This window comes from Malaclemys terrapin, chromosome 8 (assembly GCF_027887155.1).
Source record: "Malaclemys terrapin pileata isolate rMalTer1 chromosome 8, rMalTer1.hap1, whole genome shotgun sequence".
In the NCBI taxonomy this organism is placed as follows: Eukaryota; Metazoa; Chordata; order Testudines; family Emydidae; genus Malaclemys; species Malaclemys terrapin.
The window spans coordinates 104,070,444-104,087,426 of record NC_071512.1 but is presented as its reverse complement, the minus strand read 5'-3'; the positions used below and the strand labels follow the sequence as shown (position 1 = coordinate 104,087,426).

Below are 16,983 nucleotides of genomic sequence, written 5' to 3'. Positions count from 1 at the left end.
TGCCTTGCAGCCTGTATTATCCATTTAGAAGTTGATGCAAAGGAAGTTTAAAAGGAAGAAAAAAAAAACAAAACCCCAAGCCAACCCCAAACCCTAGGTGAAGTGGGGCTTTGTATTTCCACTTACTTAAAACTGTGTATTGTACAATCTGCACATCTACAAAAACATTTTTGAATGTATTAACTTTTGCTGGTTAATGATATTAGGGAATTTAACTCCTGCTTTGGAAGCCCAGTATTGCTATCAAAATTACGTAAGACCCAGTTTAGTGTGTCTGGTAACAAATAAGGAAGGCCACGTCTACACTACCCGCCGGCTTGGTGGGTAGTAAATCGGGGATCGATTTATCGCGTCTCGTCTAGATGTGATAAATCAATCCCCGAATCGACGCCTGTACTCCACCTCGGCAGGACGAGTAAGCGGAGTTGATGGGGGAGCCGCTGTGAGGACTGCCAGGTAAGTCGAACTAAGATACTTCGACTTCAGCTACGCGAATAGGTGCGTATCTTACATTGATCCCCCCAAGTGTACCAAGGACAGCTTGGTCATTCCAGTGAAGCTGGGCTAGTGAATAGTCAATAAACTCCCTTCTAAAGACACTACAGTATTCCGTATTCAGAACAGAAGTAAAAAAACCTTTGAAGCAAATTCCATGAGGATTTCAAACTGCACAAGCACTGATCTTTGCAAGACCTACCTCTCTGCAGCAGAGCAAATAGCATGGATTAAATTCAGAGCTGGTGAAAGCTGAGGAAACATTTGACTAAATGTCCCTGTCCCTGTTGTACAGATGGTTAAACTGAGGCATAGATGGGTTAATGTGATTTGCCCAAGGTTCCACAGTGTGTCTGTGGGGCCCTTTTCAAAACCCATTTATGTCCATGGTAGACTTTCCATTGACATTTTTTGGAAGAGGACAGTATAGAACTCAGGAGTTCTAACCTCTAGACAATGCTCCAACGGCTCCCAGAAGTAGAGTTGGGTGACATTTTCTGTGCAAATTACTATTATTATGATTTGTTTTGGCTGAAAAATTCAGATTTGGGGTAACTGAAAAAAACACCAAGTTGGGCCAATTTTGGTGAATTGTTTTTGTTGAATAAAACCCAACTTTTGGAAGTGCTGATGTGATTCATTTTGGCGTTCTTGAAACAATATTTTGACTTTTCACTTTGGAGAGAATTTTATTTAAAAAAAAAGGGGGGGGGGTTAAAAACCCCCATGTCAATGAAAGGAAATGTTTAGTTTGGGGTTGAACAAAACATTTCATTCAACCCCCCAATTTCTTTTTCATATTGCTGGAAACACTGACAAATGTTTGTTTTCAGGTTGACCCAAAGGGATTTTTAGTTCTTGGTTCAGCCACTGAATTAAACAATTGGAGATTTGCACAGTTCTATATCTTAGCTTCTTGGAGACGCAGAGAGACCAGAGCATAAGCATGTATTAGAATTCTAAGCTTGGGGAATGTTAGGGGTACGGTGAGCACGCTGAAAAGTCCCATGTAAAATGGTCTATATATTAAAAAATCCAATGCTACAAAATGACCATTGTTTTCAGGCTGTGGGACGAAGAAAGCAACATGGCCAGTCTGTTGCTCTTCAGTTCTACTACACAGTGTTGGTATTAATACCAGCATGTGTGTCAAAATAAATTTCCTCCCCTGAAAAAATGCTGACTACTCTGTCACTCCCAATAAAAACACAAACAGCTGTTGGAGAGATTCATGACTAGCCAACGCAGGCGAGCTGCTCCATAACTCTATGAAACAACACGGGAGGCTATTGCCGCTGACTGCAACGCAGCAGTGGAAGAGTGGCAGGTGATAGAAAAGCAGTCATTAGTGCAACAGATGGGCTAGGCATGACATTACATGTTAGAGCTATTATTTACTAAGCTCTCATGTTTGTCATGCCTGAAGATGATATCTTATTAAAAAGTCGTGACACTGCTGGATTTTGTTTAAGTCCGAGGGCCAAGAAGGCTAATGAATAATGATAGCTCTGGGAATAGAAGGAGGGGTTCTTTTTCCGTTCACAAATAGAGCTGACTAACGTTTCAGAAACTGAATTAAATAATAACTTACAAGAAAGAAACTGCTAAAGCCAAAAGAGTTCAGAGTGACGGCGAGAACTCATACCATACCTCATTCTCTCTCTCATGCCTACTAGCGGTGGGGTGCTGTAGCATGTATTATCTGATAATCACCTGTCCCTCTGGTAGTACAGTAGAACCTCAGAGTTACGAGCACCTCGGGAATAGACAGTCTTCACAACTCTTAAATATTTGTAACTCTGACCAAACCGTTATGGTTGTTCTTTCAAAAGTTTACAACTGAACAACGACTTTGCAACTCGATTACGCAAAAGAAAAATGCTGCTTTTAACCATCTTACTTTAAAGGAAACAAGCGCAGAAACAGGTCCCTGACCTTGTCAAATCTTTTGTTAAACTTTCCCTTTATGTTTTTAGTAGTTTGATGTTTAATACAGTACTGTGCGTTTTTTTTTGGTCTCTGCTGCTGTCTGATTGGGTATTTCCAGTTCCAAATGAGGCGTGCGGTTGACCGGTCAGTTTGTAACTCTGCGGTTCTACTGTACTATTGCTGTGATATTTGGATGTAATTTTTCCCACTTCTTTTTCTTTAGGATTAGGGGGGAAAACAACAACTAAATGCTAAAAACCACAGGAAGGAACAGCCACACGCCACGCGTGTTGCAACACATGAACGTACACATGACCGTGCATGCACAGACATGATGGAACCAGGTTTTCTGGGTGGATTTTTTGGGGGCCCAGAGGACTGAATTGGCTCTGGAATGCTCTCCTACAAGAATCCCATCTGAACCCCGCACCTTACAGCTGTTAGAGGCTAATCCTGCCCCTATCTCTCTGGAGGGCCCTTGGGCAGTGGCACCGATGTACATAAGGGGAAACGTGGCAGATCCTGCAATGAATGTGTACTCCTTGCATGGCATGGAGGGCCAGGGGTAGGGTGACCAGACAGCAAGTGTGAAAAATCGGGACAGAGGGTGGAGGGTAATAGGAGCCTATATAAGAAAAAGCCCCAAATATCAGGACTGTCCCTATAAAATCGGGACATCTGGTCACCCTAGCCAGGGGTTGCAGTAGAGATAGGTCAGAGGAGGAAGAGGGGAGGAGAAGAAGTTCTACCACTCTATGGCACCTTCAGTCCTCCCAGGCACACCACAGAAGGGATCAAGGAAGCACATGGAGCTGCTCTCCTGCTACTCCGAAGGGCAGGTTGGGGGCTTCCTTTTTCCCTTTCCCCCATGGTGTTCCTCAGTACCTACTTGATCTTCTCAGGATGAGCAGGAGGGGGTGTATTCCCAGATTCTTCTCTTAATATGAACCTCCTCTTAACAGAGCTGTGGATTCACCTCCCCTTGAATGTAAACAAGCCCTTTTCAGGCCTGAGGGCGAGAGGCGCTGAGCCCTCGCAGAGGCCGTTGGGCTGATTTCTGGCCTCCTCCCTTTGTTTTCAGCCAGCAGGGCCGGCTCCAGGCACCAGCTTACCAAGCAGGTGCTTGGGGCGGCCACTTCGGAGAGGGGCAGCACATCCAGCTGTTCGGAGGCAATTCGGCGGACGTCCCTCACTCCTGCTCGGAGCGAAGGACCTCCCGCCGAATTGCCGCCGCAGATCGCGATCGCGGCTTTTTTGTTTGTTTGTTTGTTTGTTTTTTTTGTTTTGTTTGGCTGCTTGGGGCAGCCAAAACCCTGGAGCCGGCCCTGTCAGCCAGGGCTCCACCAAAGCCAACTCTCCCCCCCAGGACTATTCCTTAGGCTTCTCCGGAGCAGGCCCAGCGCCCGTGACCTGCGATCGGCGCAAGCTCTTGAATAACATCTCCCCTGTTAAAGAAAAGCACGAGGCACATTCCAGCCACTGACCTCTGACTCGCTTCAATATTGGGACGAGGTTGGCTTGAAACCTGCATCTGACAAAGCACCAAGCCAGCCTTCATCACACACCTGATGCTGCCACAGTCATCCCCTGCCCCACCGCCTGACCTGTGTCTGTTTAGGACTGGGCTCCCAACCCTGCCCTGCCCTGTGCATCTGCCCCGGTTCTCTCCCCATGCCATCCACAATATGTGTGGCCCATGGACAGAGGACGGGGCAATTTAGTATCTTGGAATAGCTGGCAGATGAAATAATTATTATCCCAGCACTGTGCCTGCCTCCCTCACATTCCTCGGTGCTAGCGGCTCGGCTTATTTGGTTTTCATGCACAAATATTGACTCACTTGATTCTTTTCCTCTCGTGCCTGTTAAAAAGACAGCACTCCCATTGTTATTATTGTCTTTGTTCTGCAGCTTCAAGAAGCGTGGAACAGGGGGCCTGCTTCAATGCACTCCAGTGCCCTGATGAGCCAGCCAAATAGGTTTGCTCTGCGTGAGGAGGTTTGCCTAGATCAGCACATTGTTCCTCGAATGCGCTCTCCTCTGATTCGCCCATTGGCTTGTCTGTCTTCTGCTTGATATACTCGTAGGGTATGTCCGGCTCAGCGGCAAGTATGTTGTCGATGCTTAATAACAATGACAAGGCAGTATGGCCCAGTAGGTAGGGCGTTGGCCTGGAGCGATGGGTTCTATTCCTCTCTCTGCTACTGATGTGGCCTGTGACCTTGGGCAACTCACCTCACCTCTCCGTGCCTCAGTTTCCACATATGTAGTATGACACCAACCTTCTTTTGTAAAGTGTTCTGCATTCTAAGGATGAAATGCGCTATTTAAACATTCCATATTATTTATGAATGCCCCACAATATGAGCAGTTATTCCACTGGTACAGTCCAGTCCAGTTTCAAAATCAGGAAAAAGTAGGATTTTTAAGGATAATGTGAGTCACATCCTGCAGGCCAGGTTGCCTGATTCCTGACCAGGACTTTAGGACAGCAAAAGCAAATCCATCCCTGCTTTGTACTGAGCTCAGTTTGTACGGAGGCAGAATAGTGAGAGGGTATCAAGCGCTGTGTGAATACTCATAAAGGACCCAATCCTGAGCACCTTGGACTCTCATCGCAGTCAGTGAGAGATGCAGTGCACAGGGGGCTGGGTCACCCTCCCTTCTATAGCAAAATCCAGGGCCAGGAGGAGGAAATCTCTCTGGGATCTCCCTGCAGAGATTTCTCCATGTAATTCCACTGGAGGGGCTGGGTAACTCCCCACCTCCACCCAGGGAACAGGCCAGGAGACTCTATGACCAAATGCCACTGCTCCATTCACATGGAGGCCCAGTGCCCCCAACAAATCCAATGGAATCTCTTTATCGGGGTCTCTACCCGGGGGACACCCTCAAAGGCAGATCCCCGCTCTGGACTGGCTCCCTGTGACATATCAGACAGCCCCCTTGTAAACTATACTGGGCCAGAGGGATGGGGAACAATGGGCATCCCCCCAAGACCTACCCTCCACCAATGTGCTGCAGCTCCCTAGCCTGACCACTTCCCACATCCTCTCCCTTTGTAGGTCCTGGGAGGCCTCCAGCAGGTCCTGGTGATGGTGCCATGCAGGTAACTGAACCCCACTTCTGTGGTGGAGACGGGACCTCCACACGGGGAGGGCTCCAGTGCACAGGTGTCAGGGGAGAGGCACAATCCCTCACCCAGGAGCTGAGACGTTCCCTTTTCTTCTCTTCCTATGGGACTCCAAGGTTTGGCCACTTCCCAATTCCTGGAAACTGGACACCCCTGCTCCATCACCTCCCTGGGAGGCCCCGCCCCCTGCTCCACCACTCCTCCAAGGTTCTCCCCACCCCACCAGTTACCTGCAGTGTGGGGGGGTGTCCCCTCCTGCTGGACCTGCCCTCTGGCACATTCGGCCCCCCTGTCTCCAGCAGCCAGGCCTGGGTCGGGGGGCGGCCTGCCACCACCGCATACCACAGCCAGGCTCTCTCTCCGGCAGCCCAGCTGCCATGCTCAGGGGCTGGGCTCTGACGCCAACCCAAGGCGGAGTGGACAGTGGGAGAAGTGGATGGTCCCACCCCTTCCACTCCCTGGCATGTTTCCGGTTCACTCAGCCTCTGATCCTGGCAGCCAGGCCCAGGCGGGGAGTGGACAGGGCGGGACCACCTACTTCTCCTGCAAGCTGCTCTGCTCTGGGTTGGCGTGAGAGAGCCTGGCTCCTCTCCTCACCCCGGCAGACCAATCTGGGGGTCACTTGCCCCTGCATGTCCCCTCTATGCGTCACGCTGCTCCTGCAGGCGGCAACTGGATTTTTGGTGTCCAGTCAGTTTCTGACCGGGCACTGTCAGGTGCCATTTTCAACCGGACTTTCTGGTCAAAAACCGGACACCTGGCAATCCCAGAGACTCCCTGTTTGTCAGCGGTTTGGGGCAGGGACTGGCTTTTTGATCTGTGTTAGTGCAGTGCCTAGCACGACAGGGTCCTGGCCCATGACTAGGGCTTCTCAGTGCTACCGCATTGGGAATAATACATCATCATAGTAACGGGTATCTGGACTCCCATGGACGTTAGTGCCTGAGTAAAGTCTGAGTGAAAACATAGCAGCAGACTTCAGGATCTGGCCCCCAGTACAGACATATCCTCGGTACTCAGGGGCAGTGAGTTCCCTGCCGCCTGGGACGATACCATAAAGCCGAGAGCTGCATTGTACAAACGGCTGGCTCCTTGCTATAGAAATCCTACACAATTGGTTGCCCCAGTCTCGCGCTGAGAGCGGGAGGTCTGTAAACACAACCTGTCAGTGACTCGCTGTCTGTTTGGGTCCGCATGCGCCGGGGGAGGAGGGGAGACTAGGGTGACCAGATGTCCCGATTTTATAGGGACAGTCCCGATATTTGGGGCTTTGTCTTATATAGGTGCCTATTACCCCCCACCCCCTGTCCCGATTTTTCACACTTGCTGTCTGGTCACTCTAGGAGACCCTCAGCTGCTGTATGTTGGCATCGCTCTGTTGAAGCCACCGGAGCTGCACCCCTTTAGGCCAGCTGAGGATCTGGGCCGTGGATAGGCTCGTGACGACTTTCAGTGAGACAAAAAGAAAAGCGCCGCTGATGTGATGAGCGTACTTCTGTACAGGGAAGCCCTCTGAGCAGCTCAAGTGGCAAAAATGACATTACAGAGGGTAGCGTATGGAATTTTGTATGGTATCGAACGTGACCAGCTCACATGCCACACGGGGCTTTGTTTAGGCAGGTGGGCCTAGAGCATTCCACCAAGGAAGCTGGGATCCTTTTGCCTTCCAGGCCGCTACCAGCAAGAAAGAAGTGGGGCAAAATCCCATGCGGATTTCTGCCTTGTGCAAACCTCTGGAAGTCCTTGGGCCAAATTCTGTTCCCTTTCACCGGTGCAACCTCAGTGTTGCCTGATGTTAATGAAAGCGGAATTAGGCCCAGTGGGTTTGCATGAGAGGTAAGTAAAGGCAAAATCTGGCCCTCTGCAGTCATGACTGAAGTGAGAATATAGGAGGCAGGACAGACTGCAGCTCCCTCTCCCATAGCTGTAGGGCCTGGGCAGGGTTAACAGAAGCAAACACTTGCTTTGGTCAGTAAAGGGAGCATGTATATGACTGGAAAATACACTGGCTAAAGATGGAGCCTGGGTGGGTGGTGAGCAGATGCCCCCGGAAGAGGAATCCTTCACAAGAACATAAGAGCGGCCATAGTGGGTCAGGCCAAAGGTCCATCTTCCGACAGTGGCCAATGCCAGGTGCCCCAGAGGGAATGAACAGAGCCGGTAATCATCAAGTGATCCATCCCCTGTCGCCCATTCCCAGCTTTTGGCAAACAGAGCCTAGGGACACCATCCAGGCCCATCCTGGCTAATAGCCATTGATGGACAACTGCATAGCTGCTCTGGGGCTGGATTTTAGCCTCAGGGAACAGATATTTTGAGTAAGTAGGGGCCATTTTTACACTACTACTTCTGTGATGGTATCTGCCCCTTACGCAGGAATGTTTCAACAAGCCCCAGCTCTCTGTATGGGACTGTGACGAGCCCGTGAGCAGCGAGGACTCTGAGTAACAACAGCAGACCGCCATCATGGCTTCTTGGAAGGTCACAGAAGCAGTGGGGAGTAGACCCCAGAGCTTCCGGCTTCGAAACAGCACCAGCCCGGCTCGTTCCCCCGCGTTGTCATTGCTTAGGAATAAGGACGCAAATGACTTTTCCTGCAGCGGACATCTGTGGCTAGCAAATGTCAAAGTCACAGGCACGAGCATCGACTTTGGCAACCGTTACAAGCCTAGCCAATCAGAGAACAGAAACAACACTAGGTGAATTATCTGACCAATCAAACTCTGTCAGGCAGCTCACACTGGGTCGGATTCAGAGTCCACTGATGTCCGTGGGAATCGTTGATTTCCATGGCTTTTGGGTCAGGCCCAGAATAAATATTAAATATCTGAAGAAAACTCCATAGTGCTAAACTGGGGGAAACCTTAATTGACTAACTCTGAGGAAAGTGTGATCGCCCTCAGTTATCATGTGAACAGAGGCTAAATTTGCTGGATAAACTTAGTTGCTGTTAATTCTTCACGTAGGCCGAGATGCCAAAATTTATTCCACACGTGGCGGCGAATCATTTCTGCAACAGAGGTGAGGGGATGCAGCCTGAGAGCAGAGGCCTGTACTCCTGACCTTTGCTCTCAAGGTATTTAGGATCACACAGCGTGCGGTAATAGACCTTGGCCAGTTTCACTGGGATGCCATTTGCCTCTCATCTCAGCTGTCACTAGTAATTCATCTCCGGCTTACCGAGTCTCAGACTGAGAGTATGCTCCCACGCCATGGTGCAGATCCAGAAAGCAGACAGTCGTGAGATCCTGTCATGTCCCATCTGTTAAGATTTCTTATTGATTTGCATCCTGGTTTTCATTTCATTTGTGTGTCGCTTCAATGAATGTAACACATAAGATGCTTTAGGTTAGGATAAGTGCTCATTGACAGGGCTTTATGTGCAAAGAAAGAGGTACTGCGGCTCAAAATGGCATCCGCCGCATTGTGTGTCCTGGCATGCATGGTACATGTGCGGTCATGCTGCACGGAGGACTCTATTTTGTAGAACACAATGGGGTCTTCTGCACGGCATGACCTGCGTGCACCATACATCCCAGGTCACACCTTGAGGCGCTGACAGACGAGGAGTCAGGGCTGTGCCCTGGCATGAAAAGAGGGGCTGCGGCTTAGCCCCGGCACAAATGAAGCTCTGTTCATCGCTAAAAAGTTGAAAGGTGAATGTGTAAGGAAGGAGAGTCCCTGGCTGGCAAGCACTTGTGTCCACATCAGAAGGGCTTTATTTAACCTGGGAGCGGGGCTCCCAACCTAACAGCACCTTAAAAAATACAGTCGCGCTGGTCGTCCGAGCGCGTTCGTTGGGGCAGATTCTATGAGGCAGTTTGTACCCGTGCCTAGCTGGGAGAGGCCACTGGGCTGAGCAGGAGGAGAAAAGTGGGGTGGAATCCCAATTTTGATTCCATTGCAAACCAGGCATAGTGACAACACTCTGGAGGCTTCCCCTAATCAGGGCCGGCTCTAGGCACCAGCGTTCCAAGCATGTGCTTGGGGCGGCCCTTCTCAAGGGGCGGCATTCCGGCTCTTTGGAGGCGGCACTTCTCAAAGGGCGACACTCCAATGTTTTTTTTTTTTTTTTTTGCTTCGGTGGTGGGACCTGCTTTTTTCCCCCTGCTTGGGGTGGCAAAAAACCTGGAGCCGGTCCTGCCCCTAACTGAAGCTGTAGCCTGCTGTTCCATGGTTGGTGTCCATGTGACTCTGTGTTTGATCCAAGCCATTCATATGACACAATCCCCAGCCCATGAAACTAGCCCCTGCTTCTGGTGACACTAATCTCTGTGGACCTCAGCTCAGTTACACTGGTAGAAATGATGTGTAACACCAGGATCTTCAATGAATTAGCTACAGTTATAACATTCATCTCCAAGACACATGGGCACCATAATGTCTATAAGAGATCAGCCAACCAACAATGGCTAAGCTGAGGCACTTACTTGACTTGTTTATGGTAAGAAAAAAATAGCAAATATAAACACACCTGCAAAACTAATATCTACTTGATTGTTTTTATCACTCGCTACCTTTCAAATGATACTTGTCTTCTTAGATTGTAAACTGACAGGAACTATGTCTGCTTATGTGCTCGTATAACCCCTGGCACAATGAGGCCCTGATCCTGACGGGGACCTCCGGGCACTACTTTATTACAATTATTAAATAAAATAATAATGACTTATCAGAATCAGGACCTGAACCTGGGAGCTGTGATCACCAGGCGACAGGTGTCTATTGTTGCTGGAGCTGCACCGTTCTTCTCTAGGAGATATTCAATATAGGGCCAGAATTTGGCCAAGTGTCAGCAAGAGCAAAATGTTGGCCCATCATCCTGAACTCAGGACTAGCTAAAAGACGGGTAAATGAACTGGACCATTTAGAGCTAGGCTCCCCTCAGCTTTCCCTGTATAGCACATCACACCTTGGAATACATCAGGTACAAACAGCTGCCCACACGTACCATCCCAACCAGGGAGGTAACAGCTGGTTTGGAATTTCCCACTTCTCTCTGCTCCAACAATTTAAGGCCACTAATGACTTTGCAAGGCTGCAGAGGGGGTGACGGGGTATTGGCTGCCTCTGACACCTGCTCCGTGGATACCGAGGGTAGTAGCACGCTGGGAACCTTTTGAGGAGACCACACAAGTAGCGTGGGCAATGAGGATTCTGGTCTGGGTAAGATCATGCTTCTCATTCAAGGAAAGAAACTGTCCAGGAGGGAGCTTTTTGAAGTGAGCGGCATTTGCAGCTGTAGTTCACTTAGCAGAGAGAATGTGCAGTGGACGAGAGTCTTGTGCAAAGTATATTAAGAAGGTGGAGTGACATTTTGCAAGAGCCATTGTCAAAACTCCTGGGCTGATTGTTCTCTCACTCTGGCTTAACTCTGGTGTATGCCCAGGGACTTCAACCTCGTCACTCCTGATTTACGTTTGAGTAAGTGAAAAGAGAATCAGACTCTTGTTTATTATAAAATTTGCTCCAGCCTGTGTTACTGATCATTCCAACTGGGTTGGATTCAGAGTTTGCAATTCACAGGGGATTGGGCAAAAATGTGTCAATAGAGCTGGTTGACATGTTTTACATGTAAAGTTAATTCCTCCTTTCTTCCCCCAAAATGAAACATTAAAAAAAAAACCCCTAGATTTTTCAATTTTTCCCCAAATTTTCCATGATTTTTTCCTGTCATATTTGAAATCCTTCTACAAAGCTTTCATCAAGGAAAAAACACATTTTCTTACCAAAAACACATAGCCAGTAAATGACAAGTTTTAAAAAAAAATCCAGAAAATAATTTTGATGAAAACGTTGGTAACAAAAAAAATCACAGAACATTTTTCAGAAAATGGGGCCATGTGACAGCCTGTGAAATGGAAACAACCTTGACATTTCAATCTATTCATTTATTTATTGCCAAATCATTTTTACCATTTTCCAATCAGCTCGACTTGTAAAAGAATGAATCCTTTTTTGGGGGGAAAAACAACAGTACGGTGCAATGAGGGCTAGATCCTCAGCTGATGTAAACCAGCACAGCTCCATTGACTTCATTGGAGTGACACCAATTCAGGTGCAGCAGAAGCTCCATAAAAGTGTGTGTGTGGGGGGCCACCGGAGCCAGAACCGGAGCCGCCCCCACACTGCTCCTTCCCTCTGAGTGCCTGCCCTCGGAATGCCTCTTTGTCCGAGGCCCCGCCCCCTGCTGGCTTCTCTCCGCCCCCTTACCCCCAATGCTCGCCTAGACTAGCAAAACTTTAAAGTGTAGACCAGACCTTAAGTTGTATTAAGGGAGGGACAAACACAGGTCCTAAACCACTGAAACGTATAGGAATTAGATAATATCCCTTTAAGCAGTTTGGCTGTCTCCCTGTCTTCTATTGCAGAAGCTACCAGACTCTTAGCGAGCGGCAGTATACATGAAGCTAGGCCTTGCATGTTTGTAAATAGTTGGTAAACATGGCTCTTTGGAACCCAACTATATCTGTGTGGCTTCCCCATATTTTTAATATTGTGCAGAGAGTAAAGATACCACAATCACCTTTGTTCTCTCTGGATTCCTGAGGCTGCAAGTAGTCTGTTTGGTCCCCATCGCTAATTAGAACAGCCTCGGGGCTGCTCTAAATTGCATTGGTGGGAAACATTATATCTTCCAGGGATTACTCATGGCCCCTACTATACTAGGGGCCGTGAGAGTAACGGGATTACAAAGAGCTGGCTGTGATGGTTCGGCTAGCCTATACCACATGGCTTTTCCTCCAGGCAAATTATAGATATATAATCTATATATACTCTTTTGTGGCACCTCTACTGTGAGGCAGGATCCAGCCTTAGTTGTGTAATAGCAACTCAGCCATAGGACCGGATGGTATCGTTTCCTTGAAATTAAGTGTAGTTGTTTTGTCGCCACATTTCTGAGGCTCAAACACATCCTTTGTCTTTTTGTTTAAAAATAATAATCAATGCCATTAATAGCCCATTATTGACAGACTATTTCAGGACCTATGGCAGGATGGATTTTCTAGGATGAACGCTAAGGCTTCAGCAGTTACTGTGATACCCTCTAGCTGCCTAGACACAACTGGTTGGGGTACCTATGATAAGAGCAAGTTTGCTCAGGCTGTAAAGTTAAATGTGGGGGAATTTATAGAAATTAGAGACCTTGGTCACCTCCAAGTCTGAGATTGTACTTGTAGCATCTCTCAGGACAGAGATGGGACACGGGTGTAATGAACACTAAGGGGATTCATCATTTGGGATATTGGGTATGCCCTGACATTAAGTCCTTGTCACTCGAGAGTCTGACGTACACTTAAAAATGAGATCGACCTTGCTAATTTGCCCAGGGCTGTGAAAAATGTCATGCCCTGAGAGCCATAGTTAAGTTGACTCTAACCCCAAGTGTAGACACAGCTACAGAGGTGCTGACTTCCTAATGAGTTGGGGGCCTGCAGGCCCCGCCCCCACTCCATCCCTTCCCCCAAGGCCCCACCCCTGCCCTGCCTCTTCCTTCCTCCATCCTGCTCCCAGCCCCGCCTCTTCCTGTCCTGTGCTGCCCCCTCCCCTGAGCGCACTCTGCCCTCATTCCTCCCAGTCCAGTGCCTCCTGCACACCGCAGAACAGCTGATCTGCGATGGGCGGGAGGCACTGGGGGGAGGGGAAGGAGCTGATGGGGGGCTGCCGGTGGGTGCTCCAGCCCCAGAGCACCCATGGAGTTGGCGCCTCTGTACAGCTAGATCAATGGAAGACCTCTTCTGTTGACTTAGCTACAGCCTCTCAAAGAGGTGAAGTAACTACATCAGTGGCACAACCCCTTCACTTCCCTGATACAGGGGAGAGAGAAAGAGAAAGAGAGAGAGAGGAGAAAACAAAACAAAAAAATAAAACACAAAGCCTGGGTTGGTTGGCGGAGCTCAAATAAAGAAAAACACACGTACTATGGAAACGTTAGGTGAGGGTTTGTCTTCACTGCAGTGTTAACTCAAGGTGTAATTTGAGCCTTGCCTCTAACCAGACTCCCATCCATACACACAAAAGTTTCTAGCGCTGGTGGGGACTGGGCAATAGGGGATGGATCACTCAATAATTGCCTGCTCTGTTCATTCCTTCTGAAGCATCTGGCACCAGCCACTGTTGGAAGACAGAATAGTGGGCTAAATAGACCATTGGATTGACCCAGTATGGCTATTCTCATGTTCTTAAGTTAACCAGTGCTTCAAATTCAAGCTAGCTGGCATGGGTGGGTTGAAGTTTGAGTGTTGCTGAAGTTCGAGCCATCAATACAAGGGGGGAATGTCGCTACAGGCTACTGCTCAAGTTAGCACAACTCATCAGTTGCTAATCCAATCATTCTGCGTAGCCTAAGTGGCGTTTTATAGTGTGGCCGTTCTCACTTGAGCTAGGCTAACTCAAGTGATGTAACTTGAGTGTACCCACTTGAGCTAACGGTTGCAGTGAAGACAAGTGCTAAGCTGCTGAATGAACATGCCAGCGTGCATTTTTTGTTTTTAATAGAGCAGAGAGCACAGGTGATTAATGTATACAACATGCTTACAAAGCACATGGAAAAATGATACAGAGCAGGTGGAAGACAGTAATATACAAAAAAAATGTGTAATAATATTTCCCTAAAGAAAACTTAGCAGCTTAGAGCTATCTTGTTGCTCCTTCTTCTCTAGAATTCACCTAAACTAGGTGCTATTATGCCCAGGGCTCTACTTATATAGGGACAAGCTCCACTCACTAACTGACATAATTCTCCTGTGGGAGGGGCTTATTCTATAAATGGATTGTCCTCCATTTTGATTCTCTCTTCTCCTCCTCTTCACATAGTTCGTGGCAGGGCATGCAGAAGCAGGTAAGTTTTTTAAAAAGCGAAGTAAAAGTGCACAAGACAGGATTAACAAGAGGGGATTGGGAGGTGGCAAATGCTGGGAGAGTATCTGACCTGCTCTCTCTCAAGGGAGACAGAAGGAGAAGCAAGATACAATCTTTACTTCTTGGAGCTCTCTGAGGGAGGGACCATTCCATCCCATGCCCTATTACAAAGCAGGTCATGTGTTGTTAAAAGCAATCAGAAGCTGGATGGATTCATAGCTTTTAAGGCCAGAAAGAAGCACGAGATCATGTATTCTAATTTCAGGTAAACTGTGTATTGATTGGGAATCAAACCCAGCTCTCTCACACGGGAAGCAAGAATTCTGCTTCTTATCCTTCAGTGTTCTTAATGTTGGTTTGGGCTGCACTTCTGGAGAAGTTCTGAATCTGGATCGCAATGTTAGGGAAATCCAGATAACAAAGAGGTACCTAGCTCTGGTCGACGCTTTCCAAATGCTACATTTTTTCATTGAAAAATGGCCTTTTTTTCAAAACTGGACATTTTTGCAAAAAAAGGGTGGGTTTTGTTTCAATTTGTTGTTTTTAAATAGAATTAGAAAAGAAAAAAAATGCTTTTTTCATTCATGTTTTTCCTGTTTTTGTCTCCCCCCCCCATTTTGCAGTGGCGAAATGGCGAAGAAAAAAAGAAAAGGGTTAGAGGGTAAAGAAAAAAAGGAGGAAAAGGGCAAAATGGGAAAACAAAAAAGCCCCCAAATTCAATACTGAACCAAAGTCGTCATTTCTCTAAACCTGCAGAACAAAAACAACTGACATTTTTTGGGGGTGGGGAGGGAGCGAGTGGGGGGGAATGCTTTCCATTTTCCAACCAACTTTAGTGTTAACAGTAAAACATCTAGAGTTGGCGGAAAGCTTCTGAAATCTCAGAAGTATCTTAACATCTTTCTAAAACCATGCCATCTATTTTGTATGCAGAGTGGCAAATAATCACGTTTAAACTTTGATGGAGAGACGAAACCAGTTACACTTCAGATGAGTTCTCAAGCTCTGCTGGACTGTAAGTAATATATAGAAATAACTATAGTTTGGGTAAAGGCTTTAGTACTGAACCCGAAAGAATGACGTGATAGAAATGGGGCTGTAATCAGGGGCACCACATGGAGTCTCAAGACGGGGGTGGGTGAAGTCTAAAAAATTTATGGAACATTGTCTGAATTTTTACCAAATAATATTAGCGGCGAAGGGAGGAGATTGTAGTAGACACTCTGGGGTGCTGTGGGGGATTAGGGGCTGGAGTCTGGGGATGGAGACTAGGGTGACCAGACAACAAGTGTGAAAAATCAGGATGGGGGTGGGGGGTAATACGAACCTATATAAGAAAAAGACCCAAAAATCAGGACTGTCCCTATAAAATCGGGACATCTGGTCACCCTAATGGAGACTCAGATTTGATCCTGAGTCCACAAAGTTGAATTGCTAGGCGGGCTTGATGCTTTTCTGTGCCCACGAGCGGCCCCGGGTGTGCGGGCTGGGCCCTTTGCTCCAGCCAGTTGCCTGGGACTAGGAATGCCACTTCAGGTATTAGGAGATTATGATGGAGTTCAGGCACCTGGGTGGGGCCAGCCCAGCTGTGAAGGAAAAAGTAGGGCTGGTGGCAGCAATCCCATTCCCCAGGCCTCTATTGCCCCCTCCCTGGAAGCAGCACTCCCAAAGCCAGCTTGGTCCCTCTCCACCCCCCTCTTATGGTGCCCCTGGCTGCAAGTCCTTCCTTGGCTCAGAGAAGAAGATAATTTAATGGCATAGTTGTCATATACAGTAAGTCAGACTGGTCCCCAAATGAATGGCTTCTTATTTCAGCCTACATGTATTGGCTAAGACTTGAGTTCATCCAGTAATTTTCTCTCTTAGAGTTTGTCTGTTTTATTGCTCAGGGCCCTGGTTAGGTGCAAGCGATATCTGACAGCACAGGGCGAGCAGCGCCAGCAAATCCATTTTGGGCTTAAGTTATGGTATCCCAGGTGAAAAGCGTTAGCTAACAAAGTCTGCCCCAGCTGTCAACCCAGATGTGCGGTAGGCGTCTCCATCTGGCAAGTCACTTGAGATAAGGAGGAAAACCTGGCCTGCGTTCCTTTGCCCATTGGAAATGGGGGTTTGGCTGCACCTTTAAAGCCTCGACCACAAGGGAAATGTGTCGTGCATGCCCCCACCGGGCTGTGGTTTTGAAATGGGAAAGGTGGCTACCATGAGGGTCACATGACCAAAGAAGGGTGCCGCACAGGGATTTTACAAGCCAATGTGCTACCCTCTCCTGTTCCCCAGACCCTGCTGTGGGGGATCAGCAGCAAGGATGGCTGCGGTGCAGCAGTCCGATTGCAAGATGGTGTGAACAGTCAGTAAGGGCATTGGGGGGGATAGCTCAGTGGTTTGAGCATTGGCCTGCTAAACCCAGCGTTGTGAGTTCAATCCTTAAGGGGGCCACTTAGGGATCTGGGGCAAAAATCAGTACTTGGTCCTGCTAGTGAAGGCAGGGGGCTGGACTCAATGACCTTTCAGGGTCCTTTCCAGTTCTAGGAGATGGGTATATCTCCATATATTAATATTTATAAT

General features: G+C 48.0%; 1 long non-coding RNA gene across 1 annotated transcript in view; it reads left to right on the top strand.

Annotated features, from left to right (window-relative positions):
• The first annotated feature begins 14,358 nt into the window (after positions 1-14,358).
• Positions 14,359-16,983, top strand: part of LOC128841476 (uncharacterized) — a 57,848-nt gene continuing 55,223 nt past the window's right edge. The window contains exons 1-2 of the long non-coding RNA XR_008445849.1: positions 14,359-14,398; positions 15,352-15,433. This is a non-coding gene — a long non-coding RNA (uncharacterized LOC128841476). The remainder of the gene's footprint in view (positions 14,399-15,351; positions 15,434-16,983) is intronic.